The sequence below is a fragment of the Cupressus sempervirens genome, chromosome 7 (genome assembly GCF_028749045.1).
Source record: "Cupressus sempervirens isolate cs-2001-9-10 chromosome 7, ASM2874904v1, whole genome shotgun sequence".
Taxonomy (NCBI): domain Eukaryota; kingdom Viridiplantae; phylum Streptophyta; class Pinopsida; order Cupressales; family Cupressaceae; genus Cupressus; species Cupressus sempervirens.
Window position 1 is genome coordinate 283,138,125 of NC_143124.1, and position 18,298 is coordinate 283,156,422.

Genomic DNA, 18,298 nt, shown 5'->3' on the forward strand with positions numbered 1-18,298 from the left:
CTTCCACAAATTTGCATCCAGATTCGTCCCTAAAAATTTCTCTCCCCAAAATTTGTGTCCAATCTTCATCCCCCCAGAAATGAACCTCCAATGTTGTGATAAGCAAATTTTCTCCTCAAATCGGGGCACTAATTGTGCGTTCACCCGAGAAGACTCTTTGCACAACTGAGTTAACTCCAAATTAACTTTTCTTATCTTTTCTTTTAATTTGCATTCATCTTTTATGCACATTAAGTTGAATTATTAAATAACTTTATTTAATATTCTACTTGACTTCTATTTTTAATCTTTATTACTTTTAATCTCATGCGCACTTTATGAAATTAAAGTAACATTATTATTTTCACTTATTTTTTTATCTTTTAATAAATTTCTTTTATTTAATCTTATGCATAAGTCATGCGAACTAGAATCTTTTATTAAATAATTATATTTTCACTTTTTAAATTATTTTAGAAACTAAATTGATAAAAATATTTATTAACTCAAATAATAATAATATTTAGCATTTATTTAAAAATGAACTCTAAATATATTATTATTAAATTAACTAAATATTATCACGTTCTAAATTTAGACTTAAAGCTTTTATCTCCAAATTTAATTCCTTTCATTTAATTAATTTCCCAATTTAAATAAAAATAATAATTAAATATTAAAATGTCATAATAATCTTCTATTAAATTAAATCATTTTAATTAATTTCTTTTATATTTAAACTCATGCTTAGATCATGCGATCTAGAAACCTTTAATAATTTAATATCTTTTCCACTTTTAATTTATTTAAGAAACTTTAATTGATAAAATATTTATTAATTCAATTAATAATAATATTTAGCATTTATTTAAAAATGAACTCTAAATATATATATTATTATTAAATTAAATTAATATTATCACATTCTAAAATTATACTTAAAACTTTTATTTCCAAATTTAATACTTTTTATTCAATTAATTTCTCAATTAATTAAATATAATTAAATATTAAAATATCATAATAAATTTCTATTAAATTAAATCATTAATTAATCCTTTTAATTAAACTTAATTAATAGAAAATACATCAAGGAGTCATAAAGCAAAATATGAAAACCCATCATAGAAGAACACATACTAAATCAAACAAAAAGGGTTATAATCACGAAATAACATCATTTGATGCATTCAGAGGGTACTTAACTCAGATACTTGTCCTAATTATCAATTAGGACAATTGGCTAAAGGGTTTAGGATTTGGACTTAAGAGTTTATCTCCCCTCTCTTACCATTGAGATAATGCGATAGGGTACGCTCATCCTGGCAATTCAGGGAAGTCGATACCCGGTACCTGCAACCTGCATAAAATTCACGCATGTACAGACACAATATTCTAAGCTAAACAGACAATGGCAGGAAGTGGTGCATCGTGTAGATCCCGACTAGCAGGTGACTACGACTCCCTTCCTTAACCACATCAGAAACGCCATACATAAAGAAAACAAACATGCACACCATACACATGCAGTATGGGGTAAGTATCCATAAGAAAGCACGTGTGATAATAAACCATATAACTAATCATCATTGATAATTGAAAACATTGAATAATCATCATACATGCATGAAATATAGAGTACCAAGTCATCTCATCATATAATAAATTGAGTGTAAAACAACATCGAAAAATCTGGAAGTAATGCTACTAAACATCAAGTATAAAACTGGCCTAAAAGAGTTTGGCAATGAAGACTGAAATGTGACTTAGGGGCAGGCACTACAGTGTAGAAGGCATATAAGTTTTATTAAATTAAAGAAGAAATATCTAATTTTAGGAAGTTTCTTGGAAGAAAAAAAAAACTACAAGACATAGTAATGAATGGAGTATTTTTGATCTACCATTTGTGAAAAAAATTGGTGTGTTTCACCAATAATAGGTAATCAAAAACTTCTAGGGGGAAGCACATTTAGGTTTGTTTAATTGGGCCACCCACAACATAGCATAATTATTAGAATAGTAATAAATCATGGGAGCAGGGAGAGAAAATGGGTTGTCTTGAGTGTGATGGTGGTCTTGAGCATGATGATGGTTGTGATGAGTGTGTCTTGAGAGAAAAAACATTACTACACCAAATTCTTTCATATACAAAATTCAACAAAACTGCAACTTAGTCCTATTGTCACTACTTGATACTCAAACCCAAGCTTTTTCCTCAACTTGAATAACCCAGAGATTCCAAGTACTCTATGAACCTCTAGAGAAAAATTCTATAACACCTAAATGTTGAATGAATCTTAGAAACAAAATGTGAAACTTTGAGGAAGCCTAGATAAGTAAAAAATCCTTATGACCCAATGCTGAATGTGGGGCTAGATGAAGAATGAATTGAAAAACCCCAATTCACAAAAGCCTTGCCGATGAGTGAAAATCTGTAACAAAGTGATGCCCACATGAGCAATCAAAGAATTGCAGTGCTCATAGGGAAGCTATATTAGAGAACTTGTGGTGTGCTAACACATTACTAGTGGTAGGCCAGCAATAACTTATCTATACCATTCAAAAACAAAAGGCTTTTGCTAGAGGAAAGGCTCACATAGCTTTTGTTAAATTTTGGTTGTAAAGACTTCAAAGAACATGCTACATGACATAGTCAAGGTATCAGGCAAAAAGAGTGCTAGGTTTCATGAAGAAGAAGAAAGAGTTATCCAATTTTCCACATCATCTTAGATCTAGTAGCATACAAACAATAAGGTTGCTGTATTAATTTTTTAAAAATATAGCAAAACCTTCTGACAAAATTTTGAGCATGGTCAGATTTGAAAGGGGTTTGACAACACTAGAGTACTAATTTGGCATATCACAAACCCTCCCACTCCATCCTCACATATGCAATTCAAGAAAGATTAAATCAAATAAAGCTATCACCACAAAGCTTCTCTTCTCCTGTATGGCTTCGAACATCACTACACAGATGCAATAAATTCAAAAAAATTGTTTTTCTCAAGAAAATACAAATCAATATCAAGACAATTTGGGATCAGTGTGTTCCTGTATCTTTATAAAATTATATGTCTAGAGTAAGTACTTAATTTTTTCAACTTTACTCATCAAAGCAAAATGATTTCCCTCCTCATCATGATAGGGAGAGGAAGAGGAAGAAAAGAATAAATAAATAGTGATATATTGAAAAAAACCATCTATTTATATATATATTTGAAATCCTATTTGATCGTATGAAACACAAATTTGAAGCTCCTGCTTACTGATTACACACCCACATAAAATCAAAATACATAAACAATTTCTTAGGCTCCACATTTTTTTGATGCTATAGAAGAGACAGTTTCTAAATAGTTATGTCTAGGGCCCAAAAGTCAAAGAAAAGCATGTTAGTAGCAATAGCAGTAGGTATGCATTGGGAAATATTAATAATAATTTTAAAAAATTCAATAGCTTTCATGCTCTCTCTACTCACACATTAAATATTGTGTCCATCCTTACCTTTGTACAAATGGATTGGTTTTTTTTGGCATGTCAGTTGGAGTGCGATATATAAATTTTTAGTTGAACTCGTGAGATGTGCCCAATCCTTCACTTCTTGGGTCAAAAATTAATACCTTACGAAAATAATCTCTCTGTCATGGCTTAGCAAACATGTTTCTTCTTCGTTCATTTCCCTCCTACCAATGCCTATAGAAAATGTATTGTGAAGGCTATCTACAGGCCATGCCAATGGCCTAAAAGCATTGCAGTTTTTTCACTAGACAACCCAACAAAACCCTAGTCTTGAACACACCTCTTGGGTATATGAAAGGATGCTCCACATGTTGGTCAAAATGAGGTCTTTTGATAAAGGCTGGGAGGGAGGAAATGTCTCTAAAAAAATATATTACCCTTAAAGCCCTTAGCATTGTTTTGTCTACATATGCACGAAGGAAATCATAGAGAAAATCAAGCGACACCCATGTACTTTCTTCACTAACTCAGTACGTGCACAAACTAACTATTTAGCAATACCCAACAATGATGAACTGACCCAACATAGAAATGTTTAATAATAATAAATAATAATGATAATGAAGGGAGGAGCCTGTGATACTATAGAAGCATAATGGTATAATCGAGAGGGATAAATTCAAGTGAAAAACATCATTGATGATTTCATAACAAAACTCAAGTAAATCTGTAGGATACATGAAAGGTGTTTAAATTAGATAAGGAGAAAATGTTGCATAGAGACCCAAAAGTAGGGAGAATGAAAAATCCCTAAATCACTTGCGATCGTTTCAAATCCACCAGAAATACCTCCTGCGACCATTTCAAATCCACTTCCTATGACTGTTTCAAAGCCACCACTATCAAACAAATAAAAAATTGGCATGAAATGAACAAAACAGAATAAAGAATGAATAAAACCAGATGAAAACCCTACCTCTAGCTTTGAGCAATAAAATAAAATTGATGAACAATAAAGAATGTGTGTGAGCACCAAAAGATGAGCGGGCTTCATGAACAGACCTGAAATTTTGTAGTTTTTAGGAAATAAAAATGTGGGATTGGAATAAGTATTCCAATTCCACCTCTTTGGGTGGAATTGAAATACACCCTTTTTTGGTACAAAATGGCATACGTATTCCAATTTTATTCCTATTCCATATTCCTACCTACGACACCCAAACAGAGAATTCAATGGTTTTAGTAATAGACAAATGCCTATTTCAGTCCTATTCTGCTTGCCAAATGGGCCATAAGGGAATACTACGAAATGATTTTAGAGAAAAACATGAGAAAATAAATATCACAAACATAAATAATCTAACATTAGTAATCAAAATAGACTAGTTAAATGATTAATTAATGCATTTGTAACTATTTAATAAATATAATTTATTAGATTTTTGTTTTTGTTTCTTATTGCATTTGTAAATTATTAAATGAGTTTTTAAATTTTTTTGAATAGTGTCTTTTTATTTTTAAATATTTAATAAATATTTAAAATATCAAAATACAAATAACATTAAAATATAGGTGTTTAATAAAGGTGAAGCTTTCATGTACTAAAGGAAGGATTAATTATTCATGTGATTTGATGGAGGAGGTGATATGGGCATATGTTTTTGAGTTAAAATGGTCCAAGGAATTGTCTTAAAATTGATTTCGTAGTTTAATTAAATATTTATTATTTAATTAATGTCTATTTCTTTTATTGGTTAGATAAATTATTTAATTTACTTGGTTAATTTACTTTTTATATTCATCATATCCTAAGTCTTCTAATTGTTTCTATTAAGGGATTTAATTAATTACTTAATTATATATTCACCTTGTGACTAGGTCTTCTAGTCCACCTCACTTGTATAAGTTACATGTCACATTGTGCTTGATATAATAATTAATTTAATTATTAAAATTAATTCTATTTATCATCACCCACATGTCTTATTCCTAAGGGGTCAAGGAGGTGTATGTATCTTCATGTGACTTAGTACTATGACCACTTGTATTCATATGAATAATTCTATCCTACCATGCATACAATTTAGTGGTTCGTCTAGCCACCTCACACATTCAAGAGTAACTTATGGTACACTTGTACAAAGAGTTACTATGAGGAGTGAGTCTCACCACCTTCTTCTCAAGGGTCTTTGTGAGGCACATGACACATCTCTCTATTACACATGAAACTATTATTTGCTCATGTGAGAGGAACATTAACCCTATTCTTCCTCTCATGTTCCTATAAGAATGATTTAGAATATTAGGGGGTTGGGGTGTGTTAGTTATCCTCAAGTCTAGATGTACCAATTCAATTTTTAACAACTTCAAACAACTTAATCAAACTCATAAACCCACTTAGTTAATATAGCAATTCAATAGTAAATCAACTTATTCATACCAAAATTCAACTCTCTATTTTAGTGATAGTTGACTTGCAAAAATGTATAACATAAAAGAATAAACACATCAAAACAACATTCACATAAGTATAACACTAGGACTTAACATGGAAACCCAATTTGGAAAAGACCACCAAGTAACATGCTACTTTTTTTTCACTCTCCTAAAGTTAGCTCGGTTAAGAGCCAACCCTATTAAGGATTATAAAATACATTGTTAGTTGTGATATTGTTCAAGATTTAATCACCCTATTAGGAGTTGCCATGTTAGAGGACTTTAGAACATCCTATTAGAATGTCACCTTGGTAAAAGAATTTACACATGATTGTTAGGTCAACCTTGATCGAAGGAATTTGACTACCACAATGGTTAGAAAGTAATAGCCAAGTTGATCTAATAAAATAAAACTCACTTTGCATGTATAGATCTCAACTCAACTCATTTCTAGTTCATTGAGTAGATTGCATCACATTCTCCATGTCTCTAAATTCTCGGTGATGTGCAATATCATTTCTTTTTCAAATTGCATCATTTAGTTTAAATTCAAATGTTGACCAAGGTGTGTATAAAGGCTATAAGCTATAAGGACCATTTGACAAGACTCGATGATTGGGAGGTTTTTCACACTAAAAATAGTGACTGACTTGGTATTTTGAAGTTGTCTAGAGCAATCCAATGCTCTCCCAAATTAGTATATCTTTACTAGAGATGCCAAATATCTTATTGATTCTCAATTCTGACCCTAGAATAGACTTGTGAACACTTACCTTGAGTTTAAACAATTTAGGAATAATAGTAAGAATTCTTTAGACTATCTAAATTAATATATTTAAAAAAAAAAAAAAATTTAAAAAAAAATCCTAATTTAACATGTCAACAAAGAAAGATACTTCTAATTATTAGTAGATTGAAAAGGGTAATTTAATCTAATAATCTATTTAAAATTTGACATTCACTTCTTGAATATAGTTCTAGCTCTAGAAATGGTATGAACCAGCACTATTCCTACTTTAAACCATTTATAATTAACAAGAATTGTAATAATTCCTATGATATTAAACTAGGTATGATAAAAGTCAACCAATAAAGCCATAAAAACTACCTTAGCATCCAAATCCAAATGTGTACACAATATTTCCAATTGCAATTGAACTCAGAAGACATGAAATAGATCTAAATAACTCCAGTTATCTAGGTTTCAATCTTGGAGTCAAAATAAATAATTACTTGCTTTAAAATATGAAATGGAAATACAGAGGTGATATAATAACTTGGGTATGTGTAGGATCATGATCAACCAAACTATGCTCTTAAGTGGCAATAAAAATCAGCAAAGGTTATTTCAAGTTAATGTGCAATTTTCTACTTGTAATTAACTTTATATCAAAAAGTTGAGACAAAAGAACTCTAGAAAATTGAATTTAGTTTCTAAAATACTAGGCCTTATCTCAAAAAAAAAATTTAATTGGTCAAAATTTTTAATTTTAATGTAATAGTACAAAAATTTAAAGAAAAAAAGAAGTTGACATATGTTTGACCAGTTTAATCAAAATAAAATGATAATATTTTAAAATAATATTCTAGATGGAAGAAGCAGACTCATTCTTGGACATGACACATAGTTTTGGGTATTTTTATTCTAAATAAATAATTATTTATTAATTTTCTACTTTCATATTTTTGTAAAAAAACCTCTCGTGTCTAACCACCTTAACTAATTCAAAAGTCTGCAAAATTTAATTTATTTCCTCATAGTAGAAGCATAGAATGTGATGCATATTTTGGATTTTAAAAATGTTGTACCATTTGAAAGTTATAGTTATTTTTCAAGCAATGTGTCAATCAACACTTTATATGTAACTCCATTTGAAAATAAGTAATAATTACTTACTAAATTCATAATTTGAAAAAACTTAAATTTATAGAAAGCTAAGAAAACTCTTAAGAAGATTTCATCAAATTGTGGTAAAAAAAGGTTGTCAGCTACATGTTTGAAGTATAAAACACACAAGAATAGGCCAAAAATGCATTTTTAGGATGTTTTTAAACTTGACCATATAGGGTTCGTATCAAAAGATATAGTAGGTCTTATAAACGTATTAATTGATTTTTTTTGTTATAAGGATTGGTAGAAAAAAGTTGGAATATATTTTGAAATTCTTTGAGGCATTTAAGAGCTACATATTTTTCAGATCACCACTTTTTGGCACATTATGATCCTGCACATACCCACTTCCTAAACTAACATTCTTTAACTGACTTTCTACTACTAAAGACAAACAAAAATATGCATCCCGTAAAATAGAGCAGCGATGGAATATTTATAGTGAATATCCCTTATTTTAAAATTCAAAAACTATAGATCCAAATATTCAGGATTGATAACTAGAAAAATGCACAAAATTAGAAGTCCCACCATTACAATAGTGAAGTGAAAGAAACAGGTGGATCATGTGTTTAAAAAAATTGAAGAAATGTACCAAGAAGACATAAAAAATGAGAAAATTCTCCTTTAGTTGATCCAACCACTTTCTTCTACTTTGAAACTCACTCTTTAGTTAAGTGAACTTCATATCCACAAAGTATGGTACTTCAAAAATAACTGTCTTCAAATTTGTAATTGCCTCATGAGTGATGAAACGTGAAATATATATATAATAATGAATTGGAGAATTCATTCAATAATAAATAAGGAAAATATGTGTTATCATTTGAATATAAACATTAATCCATTAGTTCAAATCTACTTAAAATGTCAATAATCTAAGTATGAGTGCATATAGGTCTTATCAATTATAGATATTAGTATTCAAAACATGTCTTTTAGATCTTTAAAAACAAAAATAATAGATGTAGTAATTAATGCTCATCACTTGTCAACAGTTTAAGAAATCACTTTCTCAACAACTCTTCACTTTTCCTCTACAACTTTTTTCCTCTCTTTCTCTCCACAAATTCAATAGCCAACTCAAAAACCCAAGTAAAAAACATCTCTTGTACTTCCTTAAATAGAATGGTTTAATCTTTTGATACTTAAACATAGCCACTGATCTTCAGGTTTGATCAAATACATTAAATTTTTCCAATACCTGCATTCCTTTCCCTTTCCTAGAAACTTCTTGAGACTTCTCCTTGAACCCATATCTTGGATCCCTCAATATGCATTATATACACCATCTCATCAATCCTTATCATCAACATACCTTTAATAATCCATAAATTCAACTATGTCATCCAAAAATCTTAATTCTTTCAGAAATTGTTAAAATGCTAACACTCAGTCATCACTATGTAGCTCAATCATGGTCATTACTAAGTAGCTTGGTCTCTAGTGTTCTATTTTTCTTAGTTTGTACTATCTTTCTCAATTTTCACTACACTTGATTGGCACTCCATCTACTCGATCATAACCATCACCTAGCATCTCAACTTATACTTTAAGTTCATTACTCTTTTTCTAAGCAATACTTTGTTACTTTGTCAAGTTGGTGATTGACTTAGCTTCTTGAATTTCATTGACCATCTCTTGTATACTTAAACTCGTCATTCTTCTCCACTTGGTACAATGATTATAGAACATACTATCTTTTCAAACACCAAATTATCAAGTGCCCATTAAAATTTCATCATACTTACTTCTCTTCACTCAACCATTTTACTAGTTCATCTTAATGTATTTCTTTTTAATTCCTCTTAATCAATCAACTAATATGCCACTCTACTCTATTAGAAAATGACTTATCAATAATTTTTGACATCAATGATAACATAAGAATTGTCCCAATTGTAGTTCTAGATGGCATTGATGGTAACACCTCTAGTTATGATGCAATGGAAAAAGTGTTCACTTGATTTTCTCATGAAGGGTGCTCCCCTTAATACCATAAAGACATAATAGAAACAAAGAAACAAAAAAAAATTGGAGAAGAAAATGTGGGCTTTCTATTATTGCTGTAAATGTGGAATTACAGAATTTAGGATTACAATATGCTAAACCACATGGGCACCTTTATTATAGAAATCAGCAAGACAAAGCTGCAAACTATCACCTAGAGCTATCTAGAACTATCCTAAACAATCCTATAGACCTTTCTTAATAGGAAATTTTATGTCACCCTAAAAGGTTCTAGAAATTAGCCATTGAGGCCAAAAAACTCCAAATTACAGAAAAAACATTTATTACATTAGAGTAAGCTTAATGAATTACAAACTTTAATTTATGACCATGAGTAAGGTAACCTAACTTCCAAAGACCATAACTCTCAAATTGTAGCTCTATTTGACTATTATAACCACTTTTTGAAAAGGGCAGATCTTGAATTACAACACTTGACATGTAAAGCACCACTTAGCTAGAGTTTGACCCCATTCCAGAGCCTCTGAAGCCTTCAAAACTAAGTTCAAAGATATTTCTACAAAATTTTCCATCAAAAGTCTGCAATAATTTCTTTAATATGGAAGCTAGAGCCATGAGATTTTTATGGTATGCTTATAGTTCTGAAACAAACCTTCCTAACAAAAATCAAAAGATTCTGAGCTTGTATGAAAAACTTATAAAAAATAGCAATTTCCCAAAAATAGTAACTCCCTTGTCTACTAGACGAGATTAAAATAGAAAACCCTAAAACTAAAAAGATACATGTTGAAATTAAAAATACTTTTGGGTGATACAAGATTTCTCTCACACCCAAGATGCTCCTACGTTGGACACTAGGGGTAATTTGAGAAGCGACTTTGTCACATCTTAGATGTTCAAAGGAAAACCAAGGTGGTCAACCTCCTCCCTTGCTAGCCAAGATGAATCTTTGACTAGTCATTCTTTCCACTTGACTAGGTACTCTTCATAGATTATGTTCCTTATACTTCTACCAATACAAATATCTAATATCTCCTCAATCTCCTTTGTATCTGAAGTAGATTTTGGAATACTTCACTATTCTTTTGCAACTACATCTCTATCACCTCCTTCAAAAAACTCTATCAAATTTGAAATGTTGAATATTGGTAAAATATTTAGTTCAGTAGACAATTCCACTTCATAGGCATTTTGACAATCATGCCTTTTCACTATCTTGCATGGTCCAAACTTCTTCATTTTGAGCTTATTATATGTACCCACTAGAAAATGCTTCTTCTTCAAATGAACCATGACTTCATGTCCAATCTTAAATTCCTTATACCTCCTCTTCAAATTAGCCTTAGCTTTGTACTATGTATTCATCTTTATAATGTGCTTCCTCACCTCTTCATGGATGTTCTTCCAATGTTTAGCAAATTGTTCTACTTCAACACTACTTGTCTCTCCTTTATCCAACTACCTCAATTCAAAAGAATTTCTAGGATTGCTCCCATATACAATCTAGAATGGTGATTTACCAATACTCCTATTGACATAATTATTATAAAAAAATTCAGCCTCTGGTAAAATCATATCCCATCCTTTTGGCTTGTCTCCAACAAAACATCTCAGTAAATTACCCAAAATGCTATTCACCACATATGTTTGTCTATCATTCTATTGATGTTGCTATGAACATAACTTCAAATTTTTCTTCAACATCTTCCATAATGTATGGTAGAAGAACCCAACAAATTTGGTATATTGATTTGAAACTATACTCTTTGGTAGAACATGTAGTCTCACCACTTCCCTAAAAAACAACTCTGCCACATGAACAACATCACTAGTCTCCTTGCAAGGAATGAAATATGCCATCTTTGAAAACTTTTCAACCACCACAAAAATAGAATCATGCCCACCCTATGTCTATGGTAATCCAAGAAAAAAATCCATGCTGACATCCTCCCACAACTTCTTTGGTATAGCTAATGGTTTATACAACCCAGTATCTTTTTCAATCTTTCACCATCTGAAATACACTGTAACTTTGTAAAAACTTCTTTAAATCTTGTTGGAACTATGGCTAGTAATAATTCTCAACAACTAAAGCAAGAGTCTTATCTTACCCAAAGTGTCCAACCAATCCTCCACTATGCTTCTTCTTGATGAGATTATCTCTCATTGAAATTCTTGGGATGCAAAACTGGCTTCCTTTGAACAACATACTGTCTTGGATCATGAAATCCAGCCACCTTATCTTTTCAAGTGTAACAGGTTTTGTACAAGCCTTCCATGCTTCACCAAGATCGAGATCATCTAGATACAAATTCTTGAGTTCCTTGAACCCAACTACCTCAATTTGTATTTCTATCAGCATAAGTTATCTTCTACAACTCTGTTAGGCTTCTCGATTCTGTGTTTCAAAAAAACTGAATAACTCTGTAGAAACTCAACCCACTTCAAATTCCATTCATTCAATTATCCCTGACTATTCAACTATTGTAAGGCTTGATGGTCAATATAAAAAATAAATTCCTTAGGAAGAAGATAGTATCTCTAGTTCTTCAATGCTTGAACTATATCATAAAATTCTAGATCATAAAAAAAATATTTTCTTTTTGCATCATTCAACTTCTTTCTAAAATAAGCAATAGGTCTACCTTCTTGGCTCAAAATAACTCCCATTGTAGTACCAGTACCATCACAATCTACTAGAAACACCTTGTTAAAATTAGGAAGTACTAAAATAGACTACTTGGTAACTTTCTATTTCAACAAATTAAAACTCTTATCTACTCCTATAGTCTACTTAAATTATTTCTTATCTACTCTCATTGTTTTATTCAAGGGTCCACAAATACCATTAAAACCTCTTATGAACTTTTTATAAAAAATAGCTAGTCCATGAAAAGATCTTACTTCTATCACACTCCTTGGAGTAGGCTATTCAAGGATAGCCTTCACTTTCTCTGCATCCATTTTTAGACATTCTCCTAAGACTACAAATCCTAGGTATGCTAAATTCTTCTTTACAAAACTACACTTCTTCAAGTTTATCGACAACTTTTCTTCCCTTAACTTATCAAACACCTTTCAAATATGAATCAAATGTTCCTCCAATGTCTTACTAAAGATCAGAATACCACCTAGGTAAACAATGACAAACTTACACAAAAACTCCTTCAGTACCTCATTCATGAGCCTCATGAAAGTACTTGGTGCATTGGTTAACACAAAATGCATGACTAACCACTCATACAATCCTTCTTTTGTCTTGAAAGAAGTCTTGCACTCATTATGTTCTCTGATATGAATCTTGTGTTACCCACTATTTAGATCTATCTTTTTGAAATACTTAGCCCCACTCAAATAGGCCATAATATCATCCATCCTTGTCAATGAAAATCTATACTTAATTGTAATCTAGCTAATAGCATGATAATCTATGCACATCATCCATTCTCCATTCTTGTTTGGTGCTAATAATACTAGTACAACACATGGACTCAAACTCTCTCAAATCAACCCATTTTACAATAAATCATGAACTTGTCTACTGAACTCTTTACTTTCTGCTGGTGTCATTCTATGCACTACCTTGTTTTGGAAAACTGGCTCATAGAATCAAATCCATCTAGTGATGGATCTTCCACACTAGGGGAAATCCATTTGGTACATTATCTAACATAATATTAGAAAATTCTCCCAACATATTTGCTACTTCTACAAGTACCTCCTCTACTTCTTTACTAGCTTTTGGGATTACAACAAAACACATATTCTCATGCTTTATAGCTTTGAGAAACTCCTTTCCATCAATGAAACATATTTTGGTAGCACTACATACCTTTTCTTCCTTCTCCTTCAATGAATTCAACTTATATTTCATTCCATCCTTGGTTAGAGTGTAGATATTTGTGCACCCGTCATGTACAACATGCCTGTCAAACTACCACTACCTACCCAGTAACATATTACATATGTCCATAGGTATGATATCACAAAGTATCTCATCCTAGTAGCTTCTGATCTTGACATTAATTGAGCATTTCTCATTGATCATAACCTTTTGGTTATCTTGCACCCAAGCAATATAGTATGGACATGGGTGTTTCTGCCTCTTGAACTTCAACTTTGTGGCCATATTTTTTGGCACCAAATTGTCATTACTTCCACCATCAATGATCACATGAAAAAACTTATACTGATACTTGCACCTTGTATGAACATGTTCCTCCTTTGATAAAGTTCATTCTCACCACTTAGTAGGACTCTTTTGTTGACTAAGACTTCTCTTTCAACATATTTAGAATGTGATGAAGTAACATCTTTGTCAACATTCACAACTTTGGCCTAACCTTTAGTTCTTCTTTTAGTGCTTCATTGGTGTTGGGAACATTCAAATGCTCTATGCCCTTCTTCTCCACAATGAAAACATTTTCCATGGAAGCCTCATCTTTCAAATCCTTTTCCTCTGCCTCTTCCTCTCTAATCTCTACTATTTTGATCATGGAAATAATTGGAATTGTTTCCCCTCTAGTTTTGATTGCTACTTAAAGCCTCGTCCTTGTTCTTTGTATCATCATTTTGGCCGCCATAAGATCATCCACAGATCTTCTATCATGACCTCTTCTACTATTCTTGTTGTCAAACCTTTTGCTCAGTTTCTCCTCAACTCTTAGGGAAAATTGGTATGCCTCCTCAATATTGTCCATTTGAATTAAACTCAACTTACATCCTAAATACTTGACCTTAACCCATTAAGATAACGAACCACTTTCTCCTTATAAGCTTCTACATTGCCAGTTCTAATGAGAACTTGGTATAACTCTTTGGTATACTCTTGAACATATTTTCTCGCTTGCTTCAACCCTTGCATTTTCTTCAATAGATCAAGCTCATAATCCATAAGAATGAATTGTCACTTCAATTTAGCTATCATTTGATCCCATCTAGTGAATTTTATTTCGCTGCAACTGAACCTCCAGCCACTAGATCTTTGCATGCCCCTTTAGTTTTGCTTTTTCAAACTTGACCCTATCAAGATCCTTAATATATTCATACTCAAAGTACTCCTCCAGTTCATTGATCCAATTGATTAGCTCCTTTGGGTTAAGATTTTATGAAAAACACGGGAACTTCAATCTTAGGTTTTTCTACAATCTTGGAGATGACCTTAAAATGCCTCTCTTCTTTTAGGTTTAGAATTGCCTCTACTTCAACATTTTCTTCTACTTACTCATCATCCTCACTTTCATCTCTTATAGGAAGATTTATTCCTCTACGCATTTTTTCTTCCAATGCTTGCATTTTTCTTTGGAGGGATCTAAAACTCTTAGGTGTAACACTCACAACTCTTCTGCCACGCTCTCTTCATGGAGGCATTTTCCCACTGCTGCTAAAACCCTAGTTACACGCTCAGCCCAAACCATGGTCTTGGTGCAAACTACCTTATAGTCGGTGATCTGTCCACACACTCAAGAACTCTAGCTCTAATACCACATGATGAAGAGTGATCCCCGTAAAACCATAAATAGATAATAGAAACAAAGAAACAACAACAATTGTGAGAACAAAATGTGAGATTTTTATTATTGCTGCAAATATAAAATTACAAAATTCAAGATTACAATATGCTGACCCACATGGATGCCTTCATTACAAAAATCTACAAGACAAAGATGCAAACTATCATGCAGAGCTACCTAGAACTATCATAAACAATCCTACAGGCCTTTCTTAAATAAACAATTTTATGCCACCTAGGAAGGTTATAGAAATTAACCATTGAGGCTGACAAACCCTAAATTACATAAATTACATTTATTACATTAGAGTCTATTCAAATAATTAAAAAAATTTATTTTATGACCATGAGTAAGGTAACCTAACTTCTGGAGACCATAACTAACAAACTGTAGGTCCAATTGAATATTATAACGACTTTTGGAGAAGCGAAGATCTTGAACTACAATGCTTGAGACAGAAATCAGCACTCAACTAGAGTTTGACCCCATTTTGAAGCTTTTAAAGCCTTCAAAACTAAGTTCAAAGATATTTTTGCAAAATTTTCCACCGAAAATCTTTAATAACTTCTCTGATCTAGAAGCTAAAGCCATGAGCATTTTATAGTAGGCTTATAATTCTAAAAAAAACCTTCCTAAGAAAAAATAGAACATTTCAAGCTTGTATGACAAACTTAGTAAAAATAGTAACCCCCTATCTACTAGACCAAATTAAAATAGAAAAGCATGAAACTAAAAAGATAAAAGCTAAAATTAAAAATATTTTTGGGTGACGCAAGGATTCCCTCACACTACTATGCTCTTGCTTCATTTTTACTATCAACTCCCTCTATTTTTTTTATAACAAATCTTTGTTAATGTCCTTAGTTTCATTACGATTATGATCCATTGATACCCTTAGCTACATTATGATTCACATTTATAAATTCTTTGATATGCAACACATCTAGTTAATGCCAAATGTAATACCAATTTTAGTAACTCCTTCTTACATTTCACTTGTAGCTTCTCATCCGCTATAGCTCTGAATGAGAACTTGGTAACTTTCTATACTCCATCTTTCACAACAATGTTAAAGATATCTCATACATCTCTGCCTTCATAAAGATATATCTCTTCTCATCTTTTTGAATGATTTCTTCCTCTTTCATCTTTTCTCATGATTGTGTCATCAATTGTCTCCTTGTAGCTCTATCAATCTTAATGCTTCTATCCTTCTTTTCAAAACTTTAGATAGCTCCTAAAGTGGGATCTCCTACATTAAATTGTAAGATATACTAATTATAACAATTGATGCAATGTTGAATCTCTTCTTAGTTTTACTTTGCTAGGGAAATGACCCCTAACTTACCTCTTAGATACTCATATAAAACCTTGGGCAATTATTTAGTCATTACATCAACTATTTTTTCCTTTGTATTGACATATTTTAGTCTCACTTCTTTGTCTTACACCAACTTTCTTAAGTAATGATACTTGATTGCAATGTTCTTTGTCTTTTTATGCATAACAAATTCTTAGATATATTTATAGCACTTGTGTTATCATAATACATCACTACAAGTTCAGTAATCTTTTCCTTCACACATTTCAACAATTTCTTGATCCACACTATGATTTGAATAATTAACTCTTGCATCAACATATTCAAATTCTAGTTTGGATTGAGAAATATATTTTTTCTTCTTGTTGTCTATGAAATTAGTCTATTGCCTAGGAAAAAAGCTCCTCCACTTGCACTCTTTCTATCATCAATATTTCCAAACCAATTAGAATCTATGTATACTTTCGGCTCAAACTTGTTAGTCTTCTTGTATCATAATCCATAGTCTTCTATACCTTTAAAATATCTCAGTATCCTTGTTATTAATATTATGTGATTCTCTTAAGATTAATATAAAATCTTGAAACAATTCCAATAAATATTGCGATGTCAGGTCTTCTATAAAAATATATTACAATTTTCTCACCATTGATCTATACAATATTAGATTCGCTTCAATAGAATCATCATTCTTTGAAATTTTATATCCATTTGTCATAGGTATTCCAACTACTCTTGAAACTTCCATTCCAAAGGCTTTCAATATCTTCTTGATATACTTTGATTGTGTAATGTATATATCTCCTTTCTTCTAATAAACTTGTAAACCACAAAAGAATTTTATCTATCCAAACATTGATATCTTCAACTATTTCTTCATCTCATTAGAAAATTATTTTCATAATGAATCTTGTCCTGCCAATACAATATCATCAAAAAATATTTCAGCTAGTAGTATTTGATCCTTATATTGACTCTTCAAGTTCATATTATTTTTATCATTAGTCCTTGTAAAACCAAATTTCACCAAACATATATATAATTTTTCATAAATACTCTACGAGCTTATTTCAAATGATATGATTTTTTGTGCAAATTACATACATAAGAATGGGAATAAGATTGAAGATTAGAGATCTAAGCCTAGAGAAGAAAGAGTTTAGTTGACAACTCCTAGTAGAAGTATATCAAAGAATCATCCTCTTGGACAAAATATTGGGAATAGATACTTGAATCAGATCGATGTTAAATCAACCTTCCTAAATGTGAACTAGAAGAATAGGTATACATTCAGAAGATTGATGGATTCCCTCTAATTGAAGAAAAAGAGATGATAAGTAGACTAAAGAAAGAACTATATGGTCTAAAGCAACCACCTAGAACCTAGTATGCAAGGTTGGATAAGTATTTGACAAAGCTTGGATTTGTTAAAGGTACAACAAATGGTAATTTATATTTGAGATAAGTTCATGATGGTTTATTTATCATTGTAATATTTTTTGATGACATTATATATGGAGGAACTGATGAAGAAAATGGTAACTTTACTAAATAGATGAAAAATGAGCATGATAGGAGAAATGAAGTTTTTACTAGGATTCTAGATTATGTAGAACAATGATTGTATTTTCAATTGACAAGATAAGTACTTGAAATACTTGTTGAAGATATTTGGATTGGAGAGTTGCAAGCCTATTGGTACACCTATGATAACTAGTCACAAGTTAT